This window comes from Lucilia sericata, unplaced genomic scaffold (genome assembly GCF_015586225.1).
Source record: "Lucilia sericata isolate MDLA Ls3-8-SP2 unplaced genomic scaffold, ASM1558622v1 Contig000102F_arrow, whole genome shotgun sequence".
NCBI classification, from domain to species: domain Eukaryota; kingdom Metazoa; phylum Arthropoda; class Insecta; order Diptera; family Calliphoridae; genus Lucilia; species Lucilia sericata.
In genome coordinates, this window is record NW_023994134.1 from 183,008 (window position 1) to 202,191 (window position 19,184).

At 28.8% G+C, this 19,184-nt stretch overlaps 1 protein-coding gene across 5 annotated transcripts in view; it reads right to left on the reverse strand.

Moving 5' to 3' along the window:
- The window catches only part of LOC119600058, a 564,032-nt gene that overhangs the window by 64,153 nt on the left and 480,695 nt on the right, over positions 1-19,184 (reverse strand). The window contains exon 8 of one of the 5 annotated variants that reach the window (XM_037950080.1): positions 680-698. The exons of the other annotated variants lie outside the window; for them this stretch is intronic. The gene's annotated coding sequence lies outside the window, so the exon portion shown is untranslated. Of the gene's footprint in view, positions 1-679; positions 699-19,184 lie in introns of those variants that run through there. 5 annotated transcript variants of the gene reach the window in all.

Genomic DNA, 19,184 nt, shown 5'->3' on the forward strand with positions numbered 1-19,184 from the left:
CGAAATATGCTTTATTGTGGGTTTTATTATATTTTAACTACTACCTGCTATTGAAAAATAAAAATGTTAAAATCGCTGTTTTCTATATTATAATTTTCATAATTTTATTATGAACAAAGTTAGGTAAAAATCAACTTGGATATTTGCCATTTAATTTTCATTCATATTCATTCAGTATATTAATGACAATTCATTAGAATACATCAATTTACCCGCTGCTAAAAATCGCGTACGTAAAATAATATTAGCAACACCGCTAACGATAAAAACAAACACATTCTACGCAATATTTAAAACAAATAGTAACACAATACCAAAAACTGCTAAGTATATTTAATTAAATATATAAATTAATTGTGTAAAATGTGTTTCTGTTAAATTTTCTGTAAAAAAACAAAGGAAGCAATCATTTTTTGCAAAAAAAAAACAAACAAATAAAATTCGTAAGAAAGAAGATTCGACACAACCTATTGATATGAAGCAAAAAGTATGTACATATATAATGTAATTTCATAAATATTCATAAATAAAATAAAAATTGGTAATAATTATTTAGAACAATACCGAAGAAAACTTACGTCTTGAACCAAAAAACTTTCAAAACAAATTGGCGAGGATAACAGCAGAAAAAGTAACCGAAGCACAACAAAGTGGAGAATTTGAAGATCAACCTGTTGTGTCGAATCCTGCAATTGAAACTATAATAATAAAGGAAGTTGATGCAACAAACATCGAAGTTATAAATAGATGTATGAAAAACTATGAAAAAGATGTAAGTATAATAATCTATATACATATGAAGCATGGAGCCGAATAAGGGCGTATAAACCATTTGGGAAATTTTACAGGAGACGATAAAAACATCATAAAACTTTAAAATCGGCATTTTTTCCTACTTTTTTCACATATATGCATAAATATAACTCACATCTATCCCTGTGCTAAAACTCAGTAAAAAATTCGAGTCACAACTTGCCAAAATTAATACTTGAAATTTTGCTAAAATGGAATAAGGGCATTTTAGTTGAAAGTATATATAAATAAATGTTATTTTTATATACTTCTTAATTATTTTATTATATAAAACTTGGACAGCCTCAACATAACAGTCTAGAGCATTATTTGCTAAAGTTTCAAGGACATCCTTCATTATCCTTATAAGTAATTAAAACAAAAACCAAAAAAAATATATTTTTTAGTATTTTTATACATACATACTTATATGTATTTTTAATTTATTAAACAGGAACACCAAATTAGATATTTATCTACTAGATTTATATTAAAAACGCCTACTATACCAAAAATTCTAAGGAAATGTATTTAAATTTAAGCGTTTTTAATTAACTAATAATTAAAATAAATAACTAAAAACTAATGTAAAGTAATAAGAAACGAACAAAACTTATACATTTATTTGCATATGTCTTCATAAAATTGTTTTGCATAGTTCGGCAAATATTTCACCATTGTTAGAAGGTCTTTTTTCTTGTTTTCGCAAATATCAATGTTTTTTCCCTTAAGGGTAGCAAGTTATCCAGATTTGGTATATTATTTCTGCCGGAATCTACTTTACCATTAGCTATTGAATAATTTGACCAGGATTCAGATAGTTCATGGCTACTTCTTAATCTTAGGGTATTCGGGTCATCTAATGTTAATTGAATCCACCTTGCTTTTGTAATTTTACATTCAGAATTTCTTTTTATAAGCTCAGTGATTTCCATAAAATTTTTAAAATCTTCCAGATTCATTTCACAAATTTTAAAGGGATTTTCAGTTTTTGCTGTTTTTATCATATTAATAACATCTTCTGGAGTATAAAGTTTTGAAATTCGCTTCTTTTTTTCAATAAGAGCAAGATATAATAATTTTTTAAAATATAACTATAGTTATGGATATACGCCCTTCTTCTTGTCACACTTTCATACTTAAATAATTCATTCAATAATAATCTTTTTTGCAATATAATTAAAAAATTAATAAATTTGAAATGTTTTCCAACCATTCTGCAAATTTGGTGCAATTAGAATTAAAATTTATACGATTTTTACAGAAAAATACATTAAATTGCTAATATTTTTACCCAAAAAAATAAATAGTATTTAAAAATCGTGCTTTTAAAACTATCTATTTTAGCGAAAAATTTATATTTTTCAATTTATTTTTTTATGAATAGATGTAAAAAGGTTAGTTTAATATAATTATGTATGTATGTATGTATGTATGTATGTATGTATGTATGTATGTATGTATGTATGTATGTATGTATGTATGTATGTATGTATGTATGTATGTATGTATGTATGTATGTATGTATGTATGTATGTATGTATGTATGTATGTATGTATGTATGTATGTATGTATGTATGTATGTATGTATGTATGTATGTATGTATGTATGTATGTATGTATGTATGTATGTATGTATGTATGTATGTATGTATGTATGTATGTATGTATGTATGTATGTATGTATGTATGTATGTATGTATGTATGTATGTATGTATGTATGTATGTATGTATGTATGTATGTATGTATGTATGTATGTATGTATGTATGTATGTATGTATGTATGTATGTATGTATGTATGTATGTTTGTGCTTTATAGACTGCTAAACGGCTGGACCGATTTTCATGAAATTTTCACAGTTTCTTCCTGTATGTCTGGAAGGAACAATAGGCTACTTTTTATGTTGAAATTTCATGTGGGCGACGTGCCACGCCCATATTAAGAAAATATTAAATTAGTATATCTGAGATAATATAATCGTTAGAGTCTTCAAATTTTGTCGGAGCAACTTTAGTATCAATATAATTATTTAAGACAAAAAGTGGGCGGATTAGCATTAGGGGGGGGGGTGGCACCTCCCATATAAATTAAATACAAAAATTCGTTTATCTTGGAAACTATTATAGTTAGAATATTAAAAATTTCCACGAGTAACTTTAACATCCATGTAAACATTTTGGGAAATAAATGGGCGGACTACCGATGAGGGGAGCAGCCAATTTATTCATCTGAACATTTTGGAGAAAAAAGAGCGGACTTTCGTCATGGGGGGCTTGGAGCCCCCATATAAATTAAATAGGAAAATATTATATCTGAGAAACTATTAGAGCTAGAATATTCAAATTTTAATTGAAGAACTTTGACATTCATGAGAACATTCAGAGAATAACGGGCGGACTTTCAATGGGGGGCTTGGCACCTCACATATGAATTAAATACAAAATTTCGCTTATCTGAGAAACTAATAGAACAAGATTCTTCAAATTCTACGTGAAGATCTTTGGCATTAACGTGAACATTTAGAGAATAACGGGCGGACTTTCAATGGGGTCTTGGCACCCCCTATATGAATTAAATACAAAATTTCGTATATCTGGGAAAATATTCGATTTTTTTTTTTAATTTGTCATCGATTACATTAAAATCTTAATTAACGTTCCGAAAAAATGCATCTCTGGAAAACATTACAGTTAGAATCTTCAAAATTATTAAGAAGATTTTTTATTTATATTGCTTTTAGGGTAGCAAAGCACACTGGGTATAAATTGGCGGACTACCGATGAGGGGAGCAGCCAATTTATTCATCTGAACATTTTGGAGAAAAAAGAGCGGACTTTCGTCATGGGGGCTTGGAGCCCCCATATAAATTAAATAGGAAAATATTATATCTGAGAAACTATTAGAGCTGGAATATTCAAATTTTAATTGAAGAACTTTGACATTCATGAGAACATTCAGAGAATAACGGGCGGACTTTCAATGGGGGGCTTGGCACCTCACATATGAATTAAATACAAAATTTCGCTTATCTGAGAAACTAATAGAACAAGATTCTTCAAATTCTATATGAAGATCTTTGGCATTAACGTGAACATTTAGAGAATAACGGGCGGACTTTCAATGGGGTCTTGGCACCCCCTATATGAATTAAATACAAAATTTCGTATATCTGGGAAAATATTAGATTTTTTTTTTTAATTTGTCATCGATTACATTAAAATCTTAATTAACGTTCCGAAAAAATGCATCTCTGGAAAACATTACAGTTAGAATCTTCAAAATTATTCAGAAGATTTTTTATTTATATTGCTTTTATGGTAGCAAAGCACACTGGGTATAGCTAGTGATATATAAATGACATGACAACAGATGTCATCATATGCATTATTTCTAAGTAAATTAAATAAAAAATTGTTTCTAATGTGAATAATTTAAATTTATTTGTTAATTTAATTAGATTTCTAAGTAAATTAAATAAAAAAACATAACGTTAATGATTAGAATAAATTGAGGATTTTATTATTTATTTAAATTATATTTCCAAGTAAATTAAGTAAATACATTAGTATAACGGTAATAAAAACCAGGATTTTATTATGTATTTTTATTTCATTAAATACAATTGTGTAAAATTGGTATCAAAACTTGCTTGTTTCCATATGGTAAACATATTAATTTTGAACTGATTTCTGAAACATTATATGATTCCAAAATATTGCCGGTGTTTTCAAAACAAATTATTCCAATTTCATCAGATTTTAATGGGGTTTCATAGTGTGGTTCGTATTCATTTATTTTGTAGCATAGGACATTATTTTTACCAATATCTATAATTTTTGCATAAATTCTTTCATTAATTAAACAAAAATTGTTTGGACTCTTATTTGTTAAAAAGCAGTAGGAATGATTCGTAAGTTTAATGTATCCTTTATATATTTTTTCTTTCGGAGTCTTGAAATTAGTTTTGTGCAACTGTTGTAATATTTTATTTGGTTTTTTTATCGACCTTTTTATAATCTGCATATGATTTTCAAATTTATATGCACTTATATCACTTAAATTATTTACATTTAACTCTTTAAGACATTCACATAGATGCAGTGAATTATGAATATTATATGACAAGTATTTTTTATCATATACATTTTCAAAATTTTGAACAAAAGATTTAAAATATAATTCCGCCAATGAAAGGTTATGCTCGAAATTCTTATTACTATTAAGTAGTCTATAACCAACATGGAGAAGCAAGAAATGGTTATAAATAGCATTGTTGACGTGAGTCTTTAAAACGACTATACCGGCATACAAGAGAAAAAACCTCAATTCTACGGCTTTCCATCTAGGAAGTTCATCTAATGATCTAGGCTTTCTATTGAATTCTTTAGGCACATATTTCTGAAGTTGCATTACATCATTTGATAATTCTGTTCTGACATCTCCCGCAACTTTCCCAATAATGAGCAAAAGATCCATTTTTTAATTATCTTATTTCATTATTTAAATCGTGTAGATATGTGTCAATAGAAAGTGGTTTTTGATTGCCTAAATAAGCTCCAAAATAAATATATTGTTAGCATCAATGTTTAAAAAACAACCCAATATTGGCCACAAACATGTTTTCGAACTTTTGAAAAGCGGAAGTCCATCTATATTTATATTTATTATTATTTCGGTTACATTATACAAAAACTCAGCGTGTTGTAAAATCTGATTTTCTATACCAAAGTGGGTATATTTTCCATTATCTACGGTTCTTATAATTGTTGTTCTTTTTGGTTTTTTAATTAACGTTTTCGTAGATAGAGGAAGACATAATCCTTCATCATTTAGAACCTTTAGAATATAATTACCCAACTCAACTCCCACATTGTGCTTTAAAAATACAAATTTTGATCTTTCCATTTCATATTTCCTTCATGGGTTGTTGATGATGAAGCTGTTGATATTAAGTGGCAAGGTATTTCGGATGAAGTTATTGACATAGGATTCAAAGGAACATCTGTTGCAAATATTCTAGTTTGATTTCTAGTCTGCTGGGTTTGAATATTGCAGTTATCAACTAATTTTTTATAATTTATTTGTTTTTGTTTTATTAACCGTTTAATCTTGCGTTTATCCATTTTATAATATTTATAATAAAATCAAAACTATATTTTTTACAAGTACGCAAACAATTTAAAATATTTAAATTTCTCAAGAATAATTAGAAATATTGAAATATGTATATATCAATGAAATTTCAATCAAAAAATTAAAATATTAATTTATACATATTAACAGTCTTATTTAAAAAAATTCTTATTGTAGGTTTGTTGAACAAAATAGTTATCAAACTGTTTTAAGCTATAAACCTTTTATAAACAATTTCTATTCATAAACATTTTCTATCTGTTCAATAACTATTAAACAGATTTTATTTTATTCTGGTAATGCTGTGATTTTTTATTTGTCATTTTACTATTAGTGATAAATAAAATATAAAAAAAATTATTCGACAATTCAAAACAGATTATTTTTGCTCAATATTTTTTTGATTTTTATAACATTTTTAATTAAAAACTAAGTTTTTTACATCTTCTAAAATATTTCTTGACTTGGATTTTGCTAAATTATCAACAAATTTTGCCTTTTTGCTATATTTTTTTGAGGATTTAAAAAAAGAATTCGAATAACGAATTCTTTATGATTATAATTATATCACTAAATACAATATTTTGTTTTGATTTTTGTTATTATCAAAGTTATACTGTTTATTAATAAAATTCGTGTTATTTTCTCGCGGAACAACAAAAAATAGTTAAAATTACAAGGAACAATTTTACGAAACCATAACACGGTTAAATTATTCCTGAAAAAATCACGCAAATGCATATTTATATATGTACTATACAAAGACCAACGACAATTTAAAGAGGTGCCCAAGATATTCCTTTCTTAATGATTGATCTGTGTGGAATCCAAATCTAACCATAGAATTTTTTTATCACATCAGGTTTTCCTGATATCGAGTCGTTAATATTGAAAAAACAATGATTTTTAGTAATTTTTAAGTCATAACATTTTAAAGATACCTATATTTATACAGATTGGATTTTCAAATGACATAACAGATTTTAACTTCGCGGTATTATTTTCCATACATACTTACATAAGTATATGGCCAAAAACGGTAGTTTTTGTAATTTATATTAGGCAAATATCTTAAAAACTTGATGTGATGGAGAAATCCAGATTCGGATTCAGCGCAGCTTAATCCTTTAGAAAATTATACTTTGATCACTAGGCTAAACATTTTTTCAGCAACACCAGAATATATTTGAATGTATGTTCCATTTTGCAGTAAATTTTTAGGGTATGACCAATATTATTTTTCTCTCTACTCTCAAATCTTATAAAGGTCGACAATATAAAGTGCAGTAACTTTATAGTTATCTAGAAATTTGACCATCTGGATAAACTAGTTAAATTATATACATATGAAGCTAATAATGATTATAATGAAACTACATAATTTGTCATTAATTTAATTAATGGTCAAATGGTTTTTACGTACACATCTGTCCAATAATTTCGCTAACCATTTGTTTTTCCACCATCAATACGTTAATACATACATACATACATACATACATACATACATACATACATACATACATACATACATACATACATACATACATACATACATACATACATACATACATACATACATACAGTACATACATACATACATACATACGTACATACATACATACATACATACATACATACATACAATACATACATTACATCATACATACATACATACATACATACATACATACATACATACATACATACATAATACATACATACATACATACATACATACATACATACATACATACATACATACATACATACATACATACATACATACATACATACATACATACATACATACATACATCATACATACATACATACATACATACATACTCATACATACATACATACATCATACATACATACATACTACATACATACATACATACAATACATACATACATACATACATACATACATACATACATACATACATACATACATACATACATACATACATACATACATACATACATACATACATACATACATACATACATACATACATACATACATACATACATACATACATACATACATACATACATACATACATACATACATATTGAGTACATTAATAAATTTCCTATGCGAAATCAAGAAGCATTTAAACAAATGGATGCATCAATTAACACAAATAATGTTGCTGATATTGTAAGTACTACTTCTTTAATAATCTAAAGAATCTTGTAAAAAATCTTACATAAAAAACATATTTACTTGTATTATTTATCTATTTCAGATACAATCAATAAAGTTTTTAATAAAGGGGAATGTTTCAAATAATCTTGAAAATATATGGGACAAAAATATTATATTATCTCACACTATAATGGAAGAAATGGTAAAATTTCTTTAACAAATTATAAGAACTTTATGTCAGCATTTTTTGGTAAGAAAGTTTTTTTTTAATAAAATATATGTATCTATTGACATCATGTGCTATCCTTTCATAGATGCCGTAGACAAATCTCCCGAAGAATTTAAAAGTGATTTGAGAGTCGCAATAAGAAAAGTAAAAAACAAGATCCACAAACAAAATTCAAGAAGAAATATCGTTTGTTTTTATTACAAGGGCAATCTTTTATAAAATCAACATCTTGACAATGAGTTGACAGGTCTTTTAATTGTCCCCACTATTGACCACCTACTGAAAATATCTGCTGACATTTGGAGTTAGGCTTGCCAGACGTACTGTTTTCAGCAGTACGCGTACTTCTTTTTAGTAATTGTACTTTTAACTGCATAACCCTAAAGAAGTACGCAAATGTACTTCTTTTTAGTGTTTGTACTTCTTTTTGTATTTCTTTTTGAATTTTACCATAATTTTATAGATGTAATCATGACCATATACAAATATTCTATAGAATCGCTATTTAAGGACTTCAGAGATGCAAATGTGAAGGACATGTTTGAATGTTAAAATGGTCCATAATGCTCCGTCGTGTAGGTACCTATTCGATAGCTTTATCCAGTCCCGCTGTGGAACGATTTTTAAAAAACTATACTGCCATTCTTATTTTTCGTGGCAGGGTGGCTAATTTTTCGAAAATTAAGTGACTGAGGATGTTTGAAGAATGACAAATTTGAATGACAGAGTAAAAGTTGTAACGTTTTTGTAACAGTTAGAGATAAAGAATTTTTATATTTTACTGGACATTTTTTCTCCATAAAAAGATATCAAACATATGTTCACAACAAATGGTTGATATTTGAAAATGTAAAGAAACCAAACGAAACAAAAATTTTGGGAATTTTACACTTTTTAAAGAAAATATATAAATTAATAGCACACTAATATTAAAAAAATGATTTGTAATTGGATTAATTTTATTGTCATAAATAAGTTTTATATAAGTTTTTAGTGAAAAATCATAGCAACCAATGCACAGTGGGGCAGAATGGAAATTTTTTGGAAATAAATCTGGCATTTCTAAACGGCTGATCCGATCGATATAAAATTTGGCGTGAGCATAGCCAAGGAGTATTCGAGTTTAAGTTTTGAAGATGAACCCTGCAGATGCCCCAGGGACGGCGCTGTGGCGGCTCAAAGTAGGGTACCTACGACATGTAAAATTTTTAAACTCGTGCCATTTTTTTGTTTTTCACCCAAATACGAAGATTTTTATATTTTCTGAAAGCGATCGACGAGATTTTGAAAAAACATGCTTGGACATACTACTTATCACTTATAATATCCGAATTATAGGCATTTAAAAATTTAGTGATACAAAATTTACCATACCTTGGTCCGCCTTTTTTTGAATACCGGGCGTAATTTTGGACCAAATGGACTCAATTTTTTCTTGTTAGTTAGACAACAAAATTTCCAATAATATACAAAAAAGATCAATATGATTTACAGATCCAAAAATATACGTTTTTTAATTTAAAAATTCAAAAAATTTTAGATTTTTGCCGTTTTTTTGCCAAAAATGTGTCTTAACTCTTTTATTAATAAAATAAAACTTTCTTTAAGAACATATAACAATTTTATAGTTTTCTAAAAGGTATCTTTACGCAGAACGCTTTGGCGTAAAAAACTTGTCCTATTTTTTGAAAATGTTGCCACTGCGTCCTTCCGAATATGACCTATTTTTTATCAAAACTTCAACTTTGGGCGACATGTTCTAAAATCCCAAAGCTGGGATCAGAAAACTGAAAGCAGTTTTGGAAACCTCAATATGTTTTCTATTTACTCCAAAAGTATTTTCCCAGCCCTGAAAGAAATGTGGACCCTATGGGCAAAAAAGTAAAAAATCCCATTTTTGGGATTTTCATTCCTATTTTTGGGAATTGCGGGATGCCCTTTGACCTTTTCAATTTTTTTTTGCATATTCTTATTTGAAATGACTAATTTAACAAGCGTTGAAAATTTCATTGAGTTTTGTTCATAAATAAAGATTTTGTCATATATTACATATTTGTTTAATTTCTAAAACTATGATTTATATCAAAATTTTAATAGGGTCGCAGATAGCTACAACAATTTAGTCCATATTTATCCCTTAATATCATTTTTTAGTTAGATATGGAAATTCTCGACCCTTTACAAAAAATTTCAAGCCAATATCTCAATTACATTCAAAAATATGTTAATTTAAACCTGTGTCCTTTAATTTCATCTTTTTCATATTTGAGTATTAAGTATGACAGAACATACATTTGGTGTTGAATAAAATATTTGGACAATTTTTAAAAATTATTTAGTTAATTATTTTATTAAAGACTATAAAATTGTGTATACAATAAAAAAATTATAATTTTATTATGAGCCACGCACAACAACACCTAAATCACCCCACACAAACCACCTTTCCCGCCCACCGAAACATAAACCACAATTTAATACAATATCATCAGTTAGTATAATAGCTATTTTTATTTGAACTGTTTATCTTAAACATAATACAATTAATTCTTACAACCTACTTATATAGTTAATTCCTAACACTACTTATTTTCTATAAAATAATCTGTCATATCGGTATACATATCCAGAAGGTAATATAAGTCCTTTAAATCTTCCTCGTTTTGAGATGATAGAGTTTCATAACAAATCCATCTTTTTCGCATAGTTGAAAGAACAGGATCAGAAGATAGAAGTAAACTATTAAAAATATCTTCATTCTGTGATTGCCTGGAGCATTTTCTTGAACTGAAAAGTTAAACATGCTTAAAATCTCGATTCCTCGCTTCCTGGGCTTCTTCTGTTAACTCTCCAAGTGGAAGAATATTCGATTCAATTATTATTTGACCATGACACAATACTTTGTGTACTGTTGGTGTTAGTTCCCTCCATGGATACAGAGATACAAGTAATTTAGAAATTTCAGATGTATATTCCCCAAATCGATTTCCATTAATTTTATGTTTACTATTCAGTGCCATTAAAATAGTGTTAACTCTTCGAAGCAACTCCTTGTCGATTCCAGTTATTTTTGAAGTAATTTCAAAATCACGAAAAAACCTTCTCGCTGTATTACCGTCATTTGTACTACCGCAACTTGGAAGTGGTTTGTCGATGTTTAATCCCATCTGAACTTTAAATTCTTCTTGGATTCTGCTTTTTTCCGCAGCTCTCAGTTCTTTCAATTCTTCATTATTTTTTGTTGATTTAGTAAGATTGTCTGGCACACTTCTATATTTGAGGTCGTATGCTATGTGTAAAAAGTAATCCAAAAATCGTATTCTGGCATGAAGTGGTGAAATTCCGAAAGACAGGACTTCTTCATTAATACTTCTGCTTTTGTTTATATTTGAGAATTGCGACTTTTTCTCATTACATATTGAGCATCTCCAGAAGGAAGAAGTTTCTGTTATGGCATTGCTGACCTTTCCAATCATTGTTAAGCTTAGCTGATAGGATACGTTAATTTTTATTTTTATGCAAATGGGCTCCAGTGCATTTATTTTATCTTTTAAATATTCCACTAAATCTTTTGTTGTTTTATTTGACTCCTTTATATATTCAAATCCAATGGGTCTACAAAAATTTTTTGAACCCGGAGTTGTATTGATCCATATCTTCAACTGAATTTCCGATGCTTGACGATGATGGATTAAGGGAATATGAACGAATTCGTAATGGCACTAATGATGACATAAATACACTTTTGTAGTCTGCTAATGTCCGACTTCCACAAGCTTGTTTGTATTCTGGAAGTGCTGATAAACCGTCACATCCCCACTTACACATTAAGACAACATCACAGTTATGAATTTTCCTTACTTGGTCTTCTGAAAAGTCTGACACAATTCTTGATGCTGTGTTTTCTAGCAAAGATGATATATCAATACAAGCTTCCACATCATTAACAGCAATAGATGATGGTAGGATAGTTTGTTTTTTTTTCCTGGATCGCCTTGTATGATGGTAATATATTGTGTCCTTAGGAGCTTTCCTTAATATTTGGTACTTATTTCGACTGAGACCCAGTTCCAACATAAGGGCTATTGCTTCCTCTTCAGTAAAATATGATTGTGATGTTGGAGTTGGTATACTTTCCACAATTCGCTTAAGTCGTTTTGGTGATGCATTAGGAAGAATAGTTGCAATATGTACGGCATCCATAGGTTGTTGGTTTTCCTTTTTCAGCATTTCGTTAAATGTATCAGCAATTTCCTCATTTGAGATTGAAAAAAGTTTTTGTGTGACCCTCTTTTTTTGACCTTGAACATAAGTCTTCGTATGACTAGCAAGGCGCTCCTGTTGATGTGTTGTAAGTTGAGATTTCCGTAGTAGTTTCCATCCAACTACAAAATTTTAATCGAAATTTCTTTTGATTTCCATCCACAGACTTACTTTTTACATCAAAAAGTTTTCAATTTTTGATATGCCTGTTTTGTCTACTTTTCTACTATATGTAGTATTTATATAATTTGAAATGTCTTCAATTCTTTCTGGCCCTTTTGAAGATACACTCCATAAAACGGAACACAACTCTTCGTACTTTAATGTAATCTTCATTGTAGATTTATTAAACATGGTACTTAAAATCTAAGAAGTTTACTTATATACCAATTCTTGTCATTTCCGATACAGGTATTCCAAAGTAAAAAATTACGAATTGTCTACCTATTAACATTTAGGACTATATTACTATAACCTGTAATTCAGTCATTGATAATTCTTATTAGTGAATGAATCGAAATTATCATTACCTGTATATTTTTACCTACATGATCATAAACGAAACAGAGCGAAATGATCTGTCGAAAAAATTTAGGTAAAAAATAGTTATAAATTTCTGAAAATTTAAGCATAATAGGACCTTTCAATTATAAGGATAAGCAAACAAATAGAAAATAGGTAAATATAAGATTTAAATATGTTCTGTCATATTTAATACTAAAATATGAAAAATATGAAATTAAAGGATACAGGTTCAAATGAACATATTTTTGAATGTAATTGAGATATTGGCTTGAATCGAGAATTTCCATATCTAACTAAAAAAAGATATTAAGGGATAAATATGGACTAAATTGTTGTAGCTATCTGCGACCCTATTAAAATTTTGATATAAATCATAGTTTTAGAAATTAAACAAATATGTAATATATGACAAAATCTTTATTTATGAACTCAATGAAATTTTCAACGCTTGTTAAATTTGTCATTTCAAATAAGAAAATGCAAAAAAAAAAAATTGAAAAGGTCAAAGGGCATCTCGCAATTCCCAAAAATAGGAATGAAAATCCCAAAAATGGGATTTTTTACTTTTTTGCCCATAGGGTCCACATTTCTTTCAGGGCTGGGAAAATACTTTTGGAGTAAATAGAAAACATATTGAGGTTTCCAAAACTGCTTTCAGTTTTCTGATCCAGCTTTGGGATTTTAGAACATGTCGCCCAAAGTTGAAGTTTTGATAAAAAATAGGTCATATTCGGAAGGACGCAGTGGCAACATTTTCAAAAACTAGGACAAGTTTTTTACGCCAAAGCATTCTGCTTAAAGATATCTTTTAGAAAACTATATTGTTATATGTTCTTAAAGAAAGTTTTATTTTATTAATAAAAGAGTTAAGACACATTTTTGGCAAAAAAACGGCAAAAATCTAAAATTTTTTGAATTTTTAAATTAAAAAACGTATATTTTTGGATCTGTAAATCATATTGATCTGAAATTTTTTGCATATTATTGGAAATTTTGTTGTCTAACTAACAAGAAAAAATTGAGTCCATTTGGTCCAAAATTACGCCCGGTATTCAAAAAAAGGCGGACCAAGGTATGGTAAATTTTGTATCACTAAATTTTTAAATGCCTATAACTCGGATATTATAAGTGATAAGTAGTATGTCCAAACAAAAAAATGGCACGAGTTTAAAAATTTTACATGTCGTAGGTACCCTACTTTGAGCCGCCACAGCGCCGTCCCTGGGGCATCTGCAGAGTTCATCTTCAAAACTTAAACTCGAATACTCCTTGGCTACGCTCACGTCAAATTTTATCCCGATCGGATCAGCCGTTTAGAAATGCCAGATTTATTTCCAAAAAATTTCCATTCTGCCCCACTGTGTATTAGCAATGAATACAAGTTGAAAGTGAAAATTCGAGCGGTAATTACAAATGCACCAATCGAAGATCATGGTCAATAACATATTTTTCAAGCTTTCGCCTAAAACCGAGCGGCGAAGCCGAGAAAAGCTTCAAATCCCTAGGCAGATCATTCCACATCCTCGACATTCTAATCTGAAATGAATTATTATATATATTTGAATGAAACCGGGGATATAATAATTGTGGGTTTCTGCTGTAATGATTGAAATTAAAATTATCTACAATATATTCAGGAAAGCCATTTACCACAATTTTATAAAAGAACAATAAAATCCTGATATTAATATAATTTTGAAACGAACACCCAAGAAATTGTGATACATAAGGAGAAATATGGGGACGTAGTCTTAGTCCATATACAAATCTCACTATTCTATTAAATATTTTAACAACTCTTTTAAATTCTACATTAGTAGTGCCACTAAATACCTCAATACAGTAAAGAATGTGAGGCATTAGTAAGGTTTTAGCAAGGCGAATTTTTATCCACAAAGGAAAGTATAGATCCAAAGAATATAACCTTCTCAGCAAAAAAGATATTTTAGATGAAACGTGATCAATATGTGATGAAAAGTTAAGCCGATCATCAATAAAAACTCCAAGACACTTCATTCTATTAACAAAATCTACTCTCATACCATCAAGGGTAATTATCATGTTTTGTGAATCAAAACCAAAACCAATCATACTTGTTTTTCTTGGATTTACAGTAAATCTATTATCAGAGGCCCAAGACAGTACTTCACTAATTACAAAATTTACACCTTCTTGCAAGACGTCTAAAAAGTTTTTATCAGCGTAGCAAATAAACTGAACATCATCAGCATAAACGTATGGCTGGCAGGATAGACCATTACAAACATTAAAAAGGTCATTCATGTAAATCATGAACAATAACGGACCAACAACTGAACCTTGCGGAACACCACTAGATATCGGGAGATCTGAAGAAATAGAATTGCCAATAGAAACAAATTGACTTCTACCTCTTAAATATGAGCATATAAGTTCGCAGGCCAGTAATGAAAAACCAAACAGTGTTGCCAACTTAGTGCTTTTAGCACTATTTGTGGTGCCTTTTGGTGTGCCAAACGCGGAAAATTTTGCTCATGGTGCCTTTTTTCAAAAAGGCACTACAGTGGTGCTTTCTAATTTTATGACAGTGCATTTAGTGCTTTTTATACCCACCATCAAAAAAGATGAATGGGGTATATTGATTTTGTCACCCCCGTTTGTAACACATCGAAATATTGATCGTAGACCCACAAAAGTATATATATTTTGGGTCCTTATTAAATTCTAAGCCGATCTAACCATGTCCATCCGTCTGTTCATCTGTCCGTCCGTCTGTCTGTTGAAAGCACGATAGGGTTAGATCGGAAAGAGCAAGCGAGTTAAATTTTTCCACAAATATTTCTTATAGGTAAGGTTTGTTTGGTATGGCAAATGGGCAATATGGGTCCGCAATTTCGCATATCCCCCATACAAGTGACCCCCCGAAAAACAGCTTTAACAGTCACAACTGTTTTAAACATACGAGTATAGCGATAAAATTTGGCATAAATAAGTTTTATATGCGTCAAAATCTCTGTACCAAATTTTATGGGAATCGGTCCAAAATTGACCCTACCCCCCATACGAGTATAGCGATGAAATTCAACATAAGTAAGTTTTATATAAGCCAAAATCTCTACTAAATTTTATAGCAATAGGTCTATAATTGAGCCTACCCCCATATAAGGTCTCCTTCAGAAAATGATTTAAACGGTCATTACTGACTTAAAAAATACGAGTATAGCGATGAAATTCGGCATAAATAAGTTTTATATAAGGCAAAATGTCTCTACCAAATTTTATGGGAATTGGTCCATAACTGACCTTACCCCCAAATAAGGTCTCCCTATGAGTGCAGCGTTGAAATTCAACATAAGTAACTTTTATATGCATCAAAATTTCTCTACCAAATGACATTAATACTCATTACCGACTTAAAAATATTCGACATAAATATGTTTTATATAAGCCAAAATCTCTCTAGCAAATTTTACGGCAATCGGTCCATAATTGACCCTACCCCCACATATGGTCACCTTCAAAAATTGATTTTAACGCTCTTTACTGACTTAAAAATACGAGTATAGCGGAGAAATTCGAAATAAACAACTTTTATACAAACGTAATCTTCCTACCGAATTTAATTCGGATTTTTCGGTAACCTACCCTACCCCCTATTAAGGTCCCCTTAAAAATATGAGTACAGCGATGAAAATTGACAAAAAATAAGTTTTATACAATTTTTTTACACAATTGAACCTATCCCTAATATATAAAGCCTCCATGATTACTTCATCGTTGTACTCGCAATAAAAAGATTTTTATTATAATTCTTTATTCCGAATTTTATGACGATATAACTGACCAACAAAACAAAATCTATGTACAAAATTTTATGGGTATCGATATATAAACTTAAAAATAATATATATAGATTTTGCAAAAAAAAATATATTTCACACAATTTTACAATTTGGGTGTGGTTACATCGGTTCGCCAGTTGGTAGTGTGCCTGTCAGTTTGAATGTTTAATGACATTTTACTATTTTTAAAATAACTTTTAAACAAATCAAGGAATTTGAAAATTTCTCATCTTATTTATCTAATATTCGTCAAACATTAGTTTTAGTTCTTACGTTACTAAAAATCTAACTCACACAGATGAAAGACTTTAGTATGACGCATGTTTTGTTTTGTAGTCAATGTTCTAAAAAACGAATTTTGGAGTCTTGTAGGAAATGAGCGAAATAATGTGCAATTTTTATTAAAATAAACAATATTTGACTAAAAACGTTAGTGCTTTTTTACCCATTTTCAGTTAGAAAATTACGCTTTTTACCCCTTTTTAATTTTTTTGCGCGCGTTTTGCTTGACCAATGTTGGCAACACTGAAACCAAATTGGATAAACAATTTTTCAACAAGTTTAGAGTGTATCACTCTGTCAAACGCTTTTGAGAGATCCACATAAAGAAGAACTACATTCTTACCACTATCCAAATATTTTCTGACAGAGTCAGTCATACCAATGAGAAGTGCTGTTGTGCTATACCCACATCTAAAACCCGACTGTGAGTAATGAAGTAGGGAGTTTTCATCAAGATGAGAAATCACTTGATCTTTTATTATATGCTCAAAAACGTTTGAAAAAATTGATAAGACAGATACCGGACGCAAATTATCAAAAGAATCAGAACTACCTTCCTTTTTTATTGGAACTACTCTACCCTTCTTCTAATAATCTGGGAAAACAGACGATTTTTGGGAATTGAGGGATGCCCTTTGACCTTTTCATTTTTTTTTTGCATTTTCTTATTTGAAATGACAAATTTAACAAGCGTTGAAAATTTCATTGAGTTTTGTTCATAAATAAAGATTTTGTCATATATTACATATTTGTTTAATTTCTAAAACTATGATTTATATCAAAATTTTAATAGGGTCGCAGATAGCTACAACACTTTAGTCCATATTTATCCCTTAATATCATTTTTAGTTAGATATGGAAATTCTCGACCCTTTACAAAAAATTTGAAGCCAATATCTCAATTACATTCAAAAATATGTTCATTTAAACATGTGTCTTTTAATTTCATCTTTTTCATATTTTAGTATTAAGTATGACAGAACATATTTAAATCTTATATTTACCTATTTTCTATTTGTTTGCTTATCCTTATAATTGAAAGGTCCTATTATGCTTAAATTTTAAAAAATTTTTTAACTATTTTTTACCTAAATTTTTTCGACAGATCATTTCGCTCTGTTTCGTTTATGATCATGTAGGTAAAAATATACAGGTAATGATAATTTCGATTCATTCACTAATAAGAAATATCAATGACTGAATTACAGGTTATAGTAATATAGTCCTAAATGTTAATAGGTAGACAATTCGGGATGCCCTTTGACCTTTTCAATTTTTTTTTGCATTTTCTTATTTGAAATGACAAATTTAACAAGCGTTGAAAATTTCATTGAGTTTTGTTCATAAATAAAGATTTTGTGATATATTACATATTTGTTTAATTTCTAAAACTTCTTATTTGAAATGACAAATTTAACAAGCGTTGAAAATTTCATTGAGTTTTGTTCATAAATAAAGATTTTGTGATATATTACATATTTGTTTAATTTCTAAAACTATGATTTATATCAAAATTTTAATAGGGTCGCAGATAGCTACAACAATTTAGTCCATATTTATCCCTTAATATAATTTTTTAGTTAGATATGGAAATTCTCGACCCTTTACAAAAAATTTGAAGCCAATATCTCAATTACATTCAAAAATATGTTCATTTAAACCTGTGTCTTTTAATTTCATCTTTTTCATATTTTAGTATTAAGTATGACAGAATATATTTAAATCTTATATTTACCTATTTTCTATTTGTTTGCTTATCCTTATAATTGAAAGGTCCTATTATGCTTAAATTTTAAAAAATTGTTTAACTATTTTTTACCTAAATTTTTTCGACAGATCATTTCGCTCTGTTTCGTTTATGTAGGTAAAAATATACAGGTAATGATAATTTCGATTCATTCACTAATAAGAAATATCAATGACTGAATTACAGGTTATAGTAATATAGTCCTAAATGTTAATAGGTAGACAATTCGT